The sequence below is a fragment of the Lycium barbarum genome, chromosome 6 (assembly GCF_019175385.1).
Source record: "Lycium barbarum isolate Lr01 chromosome 6, ASM1917538v2, whole genome shotgun sequence".
Taxonomy (NCBI): domain Eukaryota; kingdom Viridiplantae; phylum Streptophyta; class Magnoliopsida; order Solanales; family Solanaceae; genus Lycium; species Lycium barbarum.
The window spans coordinates 19,548,412-19,563,588 of NC_083342.1; the positions used below are offsets into that span (position 1 = coordinate 19,548,412).

The 15,177-nt window shown below is 38.5% G+C and overlaps 1 long non-coding RNA gene across 1 annotated transcript; it reads right to left on the bottom strand.

Annotated features, from left to right (window-relative positions):
* Window positions 1-8,048: 8,048 nt before the first annotated feature.
* On the bottom strand, window positions 8,049-10,663 carry LOC132599624 (uncharacterized). Its single transcript, XR_009566901.1, has 3 exons — window positions 10,158-10,663; window positions 9,364-9,414; window positions 8,049-8,169 (listed from the first exon to the last, which is right to left on the bottom strand). It is a non-coding gene; the product is annotated as an uncharacterized LOC132599624 (long non-coding RNA).
* Window positions 10,664-15,177: the final 4,514 nt, after the last annotated feature.

A 15,177-nucleotide genomic window follows, 5' to 3' on the forward strand; every position in this document is an offset into this window, starting at 1 on the left:
CTCAGTCCATCTTTCGGCCACTATCTTGCCCTTTTGGGCTGCTGTAGCTTTTCTCTTCACAGGCATCACTGAAATCATAGCACATAATTAGGAAAAAGGGGATCCTGATAACATCGCTCTATCGCACGATCTAAGATAAAAAAGAAGGTAAATTATTTGTAAATGCCCTGCAGCCTCCTGTTTATAAGTGTGGCACACTTCACACCCATAAACAGGACTCTACCGGACACGACTCGTAGACATACCCTAGGATGAACTGCTCTGATACCACTTTTGTCACGACCCAACTAGAGGGCCATGACGGGTACCCGGTACTAGCCTACCGAGCACCTCTGGTCTAACATTCCATAAGCATTTCTGGGTGGGCCACATAGACAGCTCGTGAATATCATACTTAGTATAGTCATCAGCAACGATGCCAATAAGCATAAGCCAATAAGGCTACCAAAATATATATTCAATAAGGACTAATAAAGTTAAGGAACATCTAGCTACATACATCTGTCTACGAGCCTCTAAATAAAATACATGAATCCATTAGGATGGGGCAGGACTCTGCCTACCCAAGTATATGTATACAAAAGAGTAGTACCAATAACTGCGGCTCCGGAACAACTAGAATGCTTCTGAGATTCTGCTGCTGGGGCTCCTAAGGATTAGATCCATCTACCTATTTACCTGCGGGAATGAACGCAGCCTCCATAAGAAATGACGTCAGTACGGACAGTGTACTGAGTATGTAAGGCATGAATAACAACATAACAAGAAACATGGAACATAACAGGAGATAAAGATAACATATACATCTGATTGCCTCATAGGGCGGATACCATGCATGCTTGGCTTTCTAAAGAAAGCATTTCTCACATGCACATATGCATATATCATAATCATTAGCCCCCGTCCAGGCCTCCCGCATCTGGGGTAAGCATCTCACGCCGCCCACTAGTGGTATTTGCCCGGCCATGTAGGCACGATGTTATTATCATTATCCATAAGCCGCCCACCATAGTGGTGTCTGCCCGGCCATGTAGGTACGGTATTATTAAAATACATACATATATATAAAGTATGCATGAGAGCCCAATTAAAAGATACAACTCTATCGGAGTGATGTAAGGTCGGTAACCTCCGATTATATTATGGAATAATCACCATCGCTATATCTCTCCGCAAAGGAACAAGTATCACGGGGTGAGATTAACAACAATGAATAAGATCAAGAAATTCATGAAATAAACTCAATAATCTCGTAATAGCATCAAACCATGAACTTTGGAATCTCTAGAGTGGAATTATCATCATCATCATTGTCATCATAGAAAACATCTTACCTTTAAAATCATTAGAAACTCTAAGAATCATGAACTTCTAACTTTTAGAAATACGAATGTTATGGAAAATACGTTTAGGTTTGTAAGAAGAAATCATGCCTTTAGAAAGAAAGGGACTAGCCTTACATACCTTTTTGGTGTCCTACTACTTATCGTTTATTCTCCCAAGCTTGTAAAGCTACATTCAAGTGAAATCATACTACTGTTAGGCTTATTGTCATATGCCTATCTCAAATCTTCAAATTAAACTCCTTTAGAATCTGCCAAAATTCGGCAACATCTCCCCTATTTATATCCCTAGCCCGAAATCACAACACCAGCAACCAATACAACAACAATAACTCTAACATCAACAACATCATCATCCATACCAATATATTTCACAAAACATCCCACACGATGTTTGTCCAATTTCTCAACCAACAAATTCGTTATACAGTCATTTAATAGCTTTACATCTATAATAAACCTAAATCAATATCAATAGGGAAAGATTCATACCTTGCTCTCACTAGAACCGCAATATCATAACTTTCCACCTTGAATCCAAGCCAAGATTCCTCGCAATACGATATTATAATCTTAACTATACGCTGTCCTAATGTAAATCCTGAGATATCGTGTAATTCATTCTAAATTTCATGAACAGAAGTTGGAGGAGAGTTCCAGAGAGTTTGGGATGTTTTGGGGGTGTTTCGATGAGAAATGAGGGGGTAAACCCCCTTTTATAATGTTCTATAGTCGGCTTGCACCGACTTAGAATTTGCTCAGTGCATTCGTGCCACCTTGGGGCACGTTCGCGCTGAGTTATTCCTTGGTCCATTGCACATTCGCACAACCTTCAGGCGCGTTCGTGTAGAGTTAATTTCTGCCCTGGCTGTCTGTCTTAAAACACTTATAATGTTTGATTCCGATGTCGAATCGATGCGCGGTTTATTGGGTTGAAAACTAGACTTTGTTTAGGCTTTAATTTAGGCCTTTGTTTCACTTCAAAACTCCTAATATGCTAAAAGATATCCCTTCCCCATGTAGACCAAAATTATCGTATGAAATCTTACCTAACTTTTCTCCAAAGTTCTGAAAACTTAATATGCTTAATTCACTTGTTCTCCAATCCTTCCATGACCTATTACATAAGCTTGAACCCTCATAACCACAAGATAAGCACATATAATCTCATATATCTTTGACAATAACTCCAGTGTCCATAATTGAACAACTAGCACCTGGCGAATCTCAACGTACAAAATCTACAAGGTGTAACACTAGAGTTGGCTACGGTGATCCATGCATTAAAGATGTGGAGGCATTATTTATATGGAGTTCACGTTGATATCTATATAGACTGGAAGAGCTTCCAGTATATTTTCAAGCACAAGGAGTTGAATCTACGCAAAGACGATAGTTGGAGCTATTGAAGGATTATGATATGAGTATCCTATATCATCCTTTTAAGGCGAATGTAGTAGCTAATGCTCTTAGCCGCAAATCCATGGGTAGTTTATGTGATGTTCAGCCGGAAAATAGGGAGTTAGCTCGTGGGCTTCAACAACTAGCCAGCCTAGGCGTTCGCTTGATGGACTCAGGCAATTTGGAGTCACTGTCCAGAATTCAGCTGCTTCATCTTTAGTAGTTGCGGTGAAAGAGCGCCAGTATGAAGATCCTATGTTAATTAATTATAGAAATACCTTCCGTTAGAAGAAAAAGTCACCATTTGGAATTTCAACAGCTGGAGTTCTTAGATATTGAGAAAAATTATATGTTCCCGATGTCCCAGGGTTACGTCACCAGATTTTAGGGAAAACTCATTATTCCCGTTATTCTGTTCATCTGAGAGTGACAAAGATGTATCATGATCTTAGGTCCATTTATTGGTGGGATGGAATGAAGAAAGACATAGCAGAGTTTGTAGCTCAATGTCCTAACTGTCAGTAGGTAAAGATTGAGCATCATAAGCCTGGGGGACAATTGCAAGCTATTGAAATTCTGACTTGGAAATGGGAAGTAATTAATATGGATTTCATTACAGGCTTGGCTCATTCTCAGCACAAGCATGATTCGATATGGGTAATTGTGGATAGACTTACGAAATCGGCTTATTTTCTACCTGTCAGAACTACTTACTCAGCTGAAGATTATGCAAAGCTTGATGTCAGCGAGATAGTACGACTCCATGGTGTCCCGGTATCCATTATCTCTGATAGAGGTATGCAATTTACAGCTAATTTATGGAGGTCTTTTCAAGATGATTTGGGGACTAAGGTAAGTCTTAGCACAGCTTTTCACCCCAAGACTGATGGACAAGCTGACGCACTATTCAGACCCTCAAAGATATGTTAAGAGCATGTGTGCTAGACTTCGAAGGTAGTTGGGATGATCATTTGCCACTTATTGAGTTTGCGTGCAATAATGGTTATCACTCCAGTATTCAGATGGCCCCGTATGAAGCTTTATATGGGTGAAAGTGTAGATCACCAATCAGATGGTCTAAAGTGGGAGAGGCTAAACTAGTAGGGCCAGATTTGGTTCATCAGGCAGTGGAGAAAGCTAAGCTTATACAGGACCGATTATTGATAGCCAAAAGTCGACAAAAGTCCTATGCAGACAATCGCTGATGAGATTTGGAATTCCAAGTCAATGACTGGGTATTCTTGAAGGTATCCCCTATGAAAGGTGTTATGAGATTTGGTAAGAAGGGTAAGCTTAGTCCTCGGTACATTGGGCCTTACAAGATTGTACGCAAAGTGGACCAAGTAACCTATAAGTTAGATTTACCTTCAGAATTGGAAACAATCCATCCAGTTTTCCACGTGTCAATGCTTCACAAGTGCATTGAAGATCCTTCCAGAATTGTACAGGTAAATGATGTTCAGGTCACCGAACAATTATCCTACGAAGAAGTCCCCATTGTAATCCTAGATAGGCAAGTTAGGAGGCTAAGAACTAAAGACGTAGCTTCAGTTAAAGTCCTATGAAGAAATAAGAATAAAGAAGAAATGACTTGGAAAGCTGAAGAAAATATGAAGTCCTGGTATCCACACTTGTTTCTACTGCCAGAGGAGATTCAGACAGAGACACCATTATCTTTAGGTGCGTAATGCTTTCTTTTTGTGATTTCTTGGTCATATGGGTCAATTATTGTTGTTGTTGTTATAGCCCTATGAGGCATTGTATATTCTGGGTTGTTGTGACAAAATGACAGTGATACAGTTACAGGGGAAACTCTGGCGAATTTTCTGTAAAATCCCTGAGAGTTTAACATTTGAGGACGAATTTTTCAGAGGGGGGAAGGATGTTATACCTCGTGGTTTTGTACATTAAGATTCATCGTGTGTTAATGGTTCTAGTCTTGGACCCCGGGTTTATCAAGGTTAAATGAGATTAGACATATTTATCTTATAGTTATAAGGGGTTAAATTCATGTTTAGCAGGTATTGGAAGGATCAGAGGCTCAATGAATCAATGAGAATTCGTTTCGGCAAAAGTTTGGATTTACGGACCGTATATATTATACGGACCATAAATTCCATGATCTCCACCATGGAATTAAATCAGTGGTTGGTGTTTTCTAATGGGGATTTACGGTCTGTATATTGGATCGTATATTTGAGGTTGTGGCAGATTTTTTATTAAAGGTATATACTTGATCCTTATTCATTTTAGCTCATTTCCAATATTTCCCAAGTCCATGAAAATTCTAGAATCTTTTTCTAAACATATTGAACCAAACCCAACTGAAATCAAGGATTGAAAGGTGAAAATCAAGAAATTTAAGTTTTGGAAGGCTCACTAGGGTTCGTAGAGTCCAAGAATTCCTTTGGTGTTGAAGTTGGAGGCTCCACTCAAGTGGAATAATTTGATCAAAAGCTTGCTCTTGTGTGATTAAGGTAAATTTTCACATCTATTGCATGTTGTTGAGGATTTTTTATTGTTATACAACTTGATCGAGGAAAGAAAGAGAAAAAGAAAGTTCAAATATGAATTTAAGGATATTTTGAGTTGTAAATTAACTTGAGTTATAATTATTAGAATGCGTTGAGTATAATCTTCTTATAAGGGGTAATAACGATGATGGGGAAGTGTTGTACACAAGTGTATAAGGGGTTGTGCTGAAGTTGTTGTTATAAATTGATTATGGGAATACGTTTTGGGATTGTATTAGATATAATTTGAAGGAAATCTCTTAATCATGGTATTGTTGAAGGTGTTATTATTGTTTGGCAGTTGATTTGGAATTTGGTGGAAGTAGATGGAATAGGGGAAGTGCTGCCCAATTTCCACTAGTTTATTAATTATTCTAATTTGAACTTATGAGTATTTCCAAGACTTGGCGTTAGTGTGAATCCTCTTGAATTTGATTTGTGAACTTGGAAGAAGAAACATTAAGTAGCTGAGGAGACAAAAAGGTAGGTAAGGCTAACCCTTTTCTTTCTAAAGGCATGATTTCCTTATTGTGAACCCATACATGATATCAATAATGTCCTATTTCCTAGAAACGCTAGAAGCGCATAATTCTCAAGATTCTCAAGATATTGTTGACAAATATTCTCTATATTGATGATGATATTGATTATATTTCTAAAGATACCAAAGCTTATAGCTCTTAATATTTTCATAATATTATTGAGTTGTTCCATGATCATTGATCTTACTCATTGTTGTTGATCTCATCTTATGGCATTTGTTCTTTCAAGGTGAGATATAGCGATGATGATGGTTCCATAATAGAAATCGGAGGTTTATCGACCTTACATCACTCTGATAATGTTGCAACGTTTTATTTTGGCTCTCATGCATGCTTTATATATATATGTATGTATTTTCTCACATAGCGCCGCGCTATAGTCGGCTGGGCAGGCACGTAGATGTGCACACCACTGCAGTGGGCAGATTATGATGTTACCCCGGACGCGGGATGATATGATATATGGATCGGGCTTCATATTCCACAGCAATATATATATATTGCTTAGATTTTTTTTTAAATCTAAGCATGCATGACATCCTCCTTAAGAGGCATCCAGATGTACAGGTTATCTCTCTTATCCCATGTTACCTTCCATATCTTTATTATGTTGTTATTCATGCCTTGCATACTCAGTACATTACTCGTACTAACGTCCTTTTGCTTGTGGACGCTGCGTTCATGCCCGCTGGTAGATAGGGAGACAGACTGGATCCTTAGGTTGCTTTATCAACGTTTGCTCAGGAGTGCTCCATTTGTCCTGGAGTTACAGCTTAGCCGGTATTCTTCTTTTGTTTACATATGGGCATGACGGGGTCCTGTCCCATCCTTATGATGTTTTGTACTCTTTGTAGAGGCTCGTAGACAGATGTTCTTAGTTAGATGTTCAGTATAGTTATCAGGTCATGTCATTGTATATTATTTTTGGCAGCCTTGTCGGCTTGTACATATGGCACAGTTGTTGGTGTTATATAGACTATGATTCTTCTGAGTTAGTGATGTGGTCCACCTAGATATAAGTAGGAGAAGTATGTTAAGAGGTGCTCGGTAGGTTAGCTCCGGGTACCCGTCATGGCCCTTCGGTTGGGTCGTGACATTATGGAGCCTGATGTTTACTGGTATAGCCACGCTAAAATCCAAGGTACGTCTAGGTCATTACTATGTATTAGTTGATGAGAACGGATCCGGCACAGCTACACACTGGCTATGCTACATATGCAAGGTTCACACGTTCAGTCTCTATGGTTCCACCAACCTAATATGCACAATTGGGTCGCCCGCTATGCACGATATTACATTGAGGATGATGTGGTAATCATGGATATATGAAAATGCTTAAGAAGGAAAAAGAAACCAAGCTTATGTGGTGCTGAAAGGAAGTTGACGCTTAGCTAAGAGATAGAAAAATCCCTTGTCTAGCCCCACTCTTCTTTAGTTCTTGAGCCTGTCCTGGTCCCCTTGAATATCTGTCCCTTTGTATTTCATCGCTTAATGACTATTGCACTCATGGCAGTTTAAGAATCATATTTTGCACGGACTAAGACTACTATGTTTTTTATACGCTTAATCTAATCTAGGCAATTGCTTTGATTTGTACAATGGTCTTAAAACTTGTTGTTGTTGTTGTTGCTATTGTTGTGTTGCCCTAGTGCCATGAGTTAATGCTACTGAACTTCTTTTTGGCTTATATATTTTTATTACTCTTTTCAATGATGCCAAAAAGGGAAAGAAAATAAAGGGGTAGAAAAGGGAGGAAGAATGATAAGGGAAAACAGTATATAAATAGTGTCTCTAAGTTTGTCATCATCAAAAAGGGGGGAAATGACTATATGTTTTGATGATTCTCAAACCGTGTGAAACTAGAGAGAGGGAGAAATCCGGTCCTCAATATGTCCTCTGTCACGACCCAACCCCGTGGGCTATGACTAGTGTCCTAACTGGAGCCTCATATACACACTCGCTTACGTTCATATAGATACAGAGGAAAACGTCATCTTAAGCGGCCACGTATATCAGACATATCAAACATATCATACCGAAACCCGTAGGCAGGCGGAATGTGCATCGCCTGAACGTACAAACATATGCAAACATTTAGGCCACTTAGGCCATTATAGTAACCGGGCCGCTTAAGGCACAGATTTCAGACCAAACCAAACAAACATGACCCATGACCCACAATATGTCTACAGGCCTCTAATGAACATAACAAAATCATATGGCGAGACAGGGCCCCGCCGTACCCCTGAACGAATATACATATGCACAACGGTAAAATATGTACCCAAAATATGGCTCCTGAACAAAGGAGCACTTCAACTGCTGGAGAGATGTCCTACGTTGGCGGATCACCAAATCGATCGTCTGTACCTGCGGGCATGTAACGCAGCCCCCGAAGAACAAGGGGTCAGTACGGAAGATGTACTGAGTATGTAAAGCATATAACAAAGTGAATAAAATCATAAACAGAAATAAAGTACAGAATACAGGTACAGGAAGTAAGTACGAAATACAAAGTAACCAAACAACTTACTGGAACCATAGACCATGCATGCCAAGAACAGTATCCGGTCCTTTGCAGGACCCGGGGAAAACGTGGCGCAGCCCTGCCCTCGGCGCCACACACATCTAACTCCAGAAGTATTGCTCCGAAATCTCCGACACACAAATCATAATATCATATCATAATAACAGATCATATGTGGTTCAGCGAACCAGAACACATCTAACTCCATAACACATCTAACTTCGGAATTCATATACGGTGCCCGGCCCTCGAGCGAGGAACTCGGGAAACGCGCGCACGATATAAACCGGCCCGGGACTCGGCGAAGAAGATCATAGCATATGCACGAGTAGAGTAGTGAGAAACTAATGCACATAAGTCAAGACTCAATGGATTGATCAAACGTATTATCAGAATATTCGTACTGGATTTCTTTCATAGCATACTTTTGTCAGAATACTTATATCGGAATACTTGTATCAGATACTCATGTCAGATTACTTATACCAAAATATCCATATCAGAATATTCATATCAAAATATTCATATCAGAATACTTATATCATATCCAAATGCTTATGTCAGAACGTTTACATCAAACTACTTATGTCAGAGTACTCGTAGCGGAATGCTTGTTTTAGAGAGGCATGCAAATCAGAACGAACTCGGAGTAGTTAAGATGGATATTATTAGTTGTTAGAATGATAATCAAAAGTTTCCTTTACTTATCGAGTGGAATGAGTCAAACAGAGCAATAGAGAAGGAGTCGGGAGTAGTGGGCCCACCTCGGGTCAACAGAGGTGGCGTACACAAATCACGTACATTAAATTTTATAGAGTCACTTATGGTAGTTTTAGTGTAATTCGGTTCCATCTGGCAAGTCATAGATGTTTAGACATTTCTTTCAACAAGTTATGACGTATTTAGTTCAATTCGATTGAATGAAAAAGGGGCAAGTCCAAACTTAGATTTCTAGGAATAGAATCACCCCCGAGGCTCGTATTCACACCTATTAGGTCTAAGACATGCCAAAAGAAGGAAGGGTAAGATTTACATACCTTTCTTGCCTTTTACGCTTACCAAACTTCAAACCCCGTTTCGTCCAAAACCTACAAATGGTCTCATTTACCAAATGTTACTATTAAGCTTTTGGCATCCAATCTTAAATTGGTACTTGTCTACCGAAATTTCGGCAGCACCTCCCCTATAAATACAACATCCCCGAGAATTCAACTCGGCCAAATATATCAACAACAACAACCCAACAATCCAACAACACCAACAATTTCCACAAAACACACTATAACATAAACAATCCTCTTTTCTATATAGTTCATCAACTTCCATTCCAACTCCACACTATCAAACTAATATCAACATTTTCCATAACCATTAACTAATTCAAGATTATTCAAACATATTTCAATAGCACTTCAAACAATATTCATGAATTCAAGTGTTTCCGCCAATTCCATATTCCATCCAAAACTCCTACAAATGCGACAAAACTACTAAATCTCATTGTTTTCTTCTCAAAACAACAACAATAGCATTAATTCACATTCTAGAATCTTACCTTCATAATTATATAAAATCTTCATTAAATTCACATAATTTCCCATAACAATCTACAACCATTTTCAATACCAATCTTGATTCCTTAGGCCCTTATTTACCTCACAAACACCACCACAACACAACTAACAAGATAATTAAAATATAATTCACCACTCCTCTTCACCATACCACACACGGCCATGCACACACATATCACAATTCCATGATTTCTATGCAATTCTAATCATTATAACATATATGCTTCTTCCATAACATAAAAGAATAAAATTCTTACCTTTTGCTTCAATTTTCCACTTTCCGCAAACGGAGCTTTCTTGCCAAACTAATTATACCACGTTGTAGAGAGCCTTAAACTTATCAAGAATTCAAGAAGGAAGGGATTTTTGGATTAAAGTCTAAAGACTTGGAAATTTTTTTTGAAGGGAAGGGGGGGCCGAAACCCCCTATACTCTTGTTCTTGCTCTTTTTTTTTTTTTTTGGTTCTTTTGGTTCTTGAAAAATGAAGACTTTGGCCCCCTTTTTATTATTATCTCATGGATTCATTACTCATGGGCTTGGGCTAATTTTTGCAAGACCATGGCCGGCCACCTATGTTCTTTGGGCCATTTTTTTCTATTTTTTTTAAGCCCAATTTCCTTTGGTTTATTTTTTGAAAATTCCCGAAACTAATTTCCAACGTTCCAATTTTTCCCTTGGCCTTTCTCCATATTTTCGCGTCAAAATTTTCAGAGGCAACATATACATAGTGGTTAGGGTCATAATATTGCCTTGTCTCCACAAGTCACCATTATTTCAAAATTTCCGAATATGCGAAAGTACGGGATATAACATCCTCTCCAAACATCTACAGTCTCAAGAATATAATCGATATATGCGAGAGAGATATGTGCAAAAAATAAGGGGAACTGTGAAAAAGGGAAAGAGGACTGCAAGCTGGGCAAGTGAAGGACTGATCTGCAGGGGTAACAGGTGGGAATCTGGTTCTCGAGGGGGGGGGGGGGACTTTGTCTAAGAGTTTATCATCATCAAAAAGGGGGGAAATGATATGTCGTGACATGTTTTGATGATTTGACAAACCTTACTCAAAGAACCAGAATACTACTATATATCTCGAGGTCAGAGTCTCAGGGGGAACAAATGAAGTACCTGGGTAAGGGATCTGGACCTTAGGGGAATACAATGGATATCGGTTTGTCATCATCAAAAAGAGGGAAATTATGATCATCAAAAAGGGGGAAATTGACAAGAAATGATATGTTTTGATGATATGACAAACCCTACGGAACCAGATATAATTAGGTTCACCTGTCTGAACTTGGTTAACCTTGTGAGATCTCATATGCTGCTTTTATAACATACCCCTTGAAGGATCATATGCCTGCAGGATCTGCTCATATATGAGAGACCGGATATGTTGATTCAGAAGGACCAGATGGGATAAGGTCTCAAGCATGCTCAGTCAACAATGCAGCTGTAGAGCTACTAACAGTGTATCCAGTACTTACAACTTGTTTGAAGAACAGGTGAGGAACCAGGTTCCTCCAGATAAAGGTCCTGGTCACTGAAGCTAAAAGTCTATATTCGCATCCGTAAAGAGTCCTCCTGAAAGTACAATGCAGCTATACAACAGTACCTTAGCCAAGCCAATTGATCAACGATCTTGCTTTCCTGAGTGGTCATCTCTACTCTCTCTCTCTCTCTCTCTCTCTCTCTCCGTGCATATAAAGAATCATCTTCCAAGAGAAGACTCATTATTGTACAATCCAAAAATTTCTTCACACAAAGTGCAAGTCTCAACCTTTCAAAGTGTTCCTCAAGAATAGAGGCTTAGCAACCCGAAGGTCCAAGTCCAGAACTGAAGATGTTTTAGGTCCTTAGGTTGATTGTGTGTTTGTTCTTTTGTGCTTAAACTGTAAACCTACTCTTCCATAAAAAAGAAGTTTTTTGTAAGTGTTCTAAATTCTCAATGTTGCTTCTACAAGCTCTTGGGTGGTACACTAGGTAGAGTTAGCTTAGTTGTATTAGTGTGTGGCTACAGTTAGTCACTGTGGTGAATTCTCAAAGGGTGCCTTTGAGTGGTGCACTAGGCTGGAGTGAGTCTAAGTGTATTAGTGTGCTTGGCTAGGGATAGTCAAGTGTAAGGGTTGCATAGTCATTATTGTAAGGGTGAGGGGTTATGGGAGTTAACTTATAGCTTGTAATAGATTCAAAACCTGAATTTGCTCGGTTAGTGCAGTTGAAATCCTACTGGGGTAGGTCGTCGTTTTCTTATCCCTTGAGCAAGGAGTTTTCCACGTAAAAATCTTGTGTTGATTCTTTTACTGCACAACATAAGGGAACTGGTACACAACTAGGTCCTTCATACATTATTTGGCGGACACATAACCTCTAATAATTCAACATATGAGATATCATAAGGTTAACCAAGTTCAGACAGGTGAACCTAATTGTATCTGGTTCCTTATTGTTTTTCATGTCAGAAAAACATATCATTTCTTATCAAGTATATTTACACTTTTTAGAGGAAAAAAACCACTATGTAGTATGTTTAGTGGCAATTTATAATTAAAAGTAGTCTTACAACAAAATAAAAACCAACCAGCAAAACTGTTCTTGGCCAAACAACAAGAAAAATGAAACTAAAGTACAAGAAAATGACAAGAGGCTAGCAGTTGTATCTCCAAGTTCCTTGACTTGATGCCATCTCACACACCCACAAAGCTCTCACTAGGTGCTGTGGTTCAATCGTCAAATCAAGTAACTTCAGGCTTACAGGGATGAAGATTATTATCTCCTATCGACTTCCAGCTTCAGTAATATAAAACCAGAGATTACACTTTGAGACATACAACATTACAAGGCTGGCTAGATCTTAGTGTATTCACCTTTAAATTCCCCACAATTTAATGAGCATGAAACATGCTAATACCTCAAATTGTAAAGTTTCCGAAATAGATATATATACAATAAGTTCTAGTCCCATAATTAAAAAACGCAATGACATTATTTAGAAGTACAGTTCAATATAGGAGACAATGAAGTTGTAGTATCAAGAAAGTAGTAGAATTAGCCTCCTCTAGGATGGTAGAACAAATACTTGGTATTTCTAAATCTCAAATTTGGTATATTAGTCTTCTTTGTGTTCAAAATCTTCCTGGCCATATAAGTGAGCCCTGAAATCAATTAAACTGTTGTGTACCTACAAAATGAAAAGCCATAATAGTTAAATAATCTACCAGAATATTGACTTCTCTGAGTAAAAGTTCAGCTTGATCTATGTGTCCCCTCTTTAACATGTTTATATCATTCACCACCATAGAGATACTCAAGAAACTTCTTATCCTCCTGTCAAAATCATCTTCATAGCCATTGAGTCAGTTTCCATCATACTGGAGTTAGTTGATGAGTAACACAGTATTCTAGTCCTTGTTTAATAGCAATTACTTCAATTGTAAGATTGACACCATCTTGTATTTTCCTTGCTTCAGCATGCATCAAGTCACCTATAACACCTCGTACCTTCGGGCTAAGGTTTGACTCATAAGATGACAATATAATGGAACCAAGATGGGAGGTGTAGAAAATGTTCTTGAATCTAATTAAGTATATTACATCCCATATCAGAGAACTAAGGTTAGACTCATATCGTTAGATTTTTAGCCAAAACATTGAAAGTTTTTACGTATTACGAAAGTGGTTGACAAGCCTTTTTCTGGCACCCATAACCCCTTGATTCGTTGAGAATTTGTAAAAGGTTCGTTAATGAAAGTTATAGTACGTAGAAATACCTTTCCAGCATATAAGAACAAGGCCAGTTGGAGTTTGGCCCAAGGAGATATGATCTTCTCAAAATGGCTAATAGAGAGGTTCTTAAGATTCGGTAGAATCGACTAAGTTTTCGATATGTCTGTCTTCCAGCCTAATTTCTAGAAAATTCGTTGATAATTTGAGAAAACTTAAAACACTAAAGTTGTAGCCCTTGGAAATAGCTTTCCAATGGTATATCATGGAGCCCGAACAGAGCTCTATGCTAGGAGTTATGCCCATTTAACTAAACACTATTGACTGAGTGTAAAAGTGACAAGGGAGCTCGCCGAGCTCACCCCAAAGCGAGGCAAGGGCTCGCCTTGGGCCGTGACCAGCGAGGTATGGGTCCAAAAGTTGAAAAAATCAAAAAAATTATCCGAGTGTAAAATGGACAAGGAATCTCGTTGAGCTCGCCCCAAAGCGAGGCAGGGGCAAGCCATAGACCGCGGTTGGCGAGCCTGGGGGTCCAAAATACCCCATGCTATAAATTCAACACTCAACTCGAAATTTAATTTATTAGACATTCCAACTTCATTCTAAAGCCTTAGGCAGCCATTTTCCTCCTCTCATCCTCCCACGTTAAGGTAAGATCGCTCTAACGATTCCTAAGCAATTATAACATGAATTCATGAATTGTAACATGATTCTTCAACCACAACATAGGATTTCCAAGGTAAATCCATCTCAAGTGATTCAAAGCTAGAGTTTTGGTGTTCTTCGTCAGAGAAGCAGTTTATTTCGTTGGATTAGAGCGTTTACAAGTATATAGGGTTGCTATCTACGTGTGAGAACATCATTGTTCTTCCCCACGCTTCTTCTTCCATAAAGTATGAAGCTTTACGAAAACTAGGGTTTTAACCATATTCATGATAACCCTGGTCCATGCCCATGTTGTATTATGTATTAAATTATTATAAATTCTTCATTTTGTTCTTGCTACATCATTATGATTATTGAGAATCTGTCCGTAATCCATGAAAACCCATACTTTGCATCCCATAGGTTTCTACATGCAAGTTATAAATCATTATGTTATTTTCAAGAAAACACTCTACATGTTTTACACTTTTTCATGCAAGTATATTATGTAACTATATCGTTCAAACCCATGTTTTCCAAGCTATTTGATATGCAACCATGTTTATGTTATATCACTTCAGAACATGCTTACAAGTTATTTTATGAAGCCATGTTTACAAGTTATTTCATGAAACCATGTTTACAAGTTATTTCATGAAATCATAATTTTAAGTCATTTACAAGTTATTTCATGAAAATCATAGGCTTCTTAGCCAACTATATCATGTTCATGCTTTTAGGAGTTGTAGGAATTACCGAGAAGGCTCAGATAGCCTGAAACTACGTTAGCCACCGTAGGATAAAGATCGCTCCGCCCAGTTAGGACAATTCCTTCATGTAATATTGATTGGATCCTTTCATGTCATATTTTCATCTCATAACCCTGGCAAGGTGTGGGAGCTCTGCTG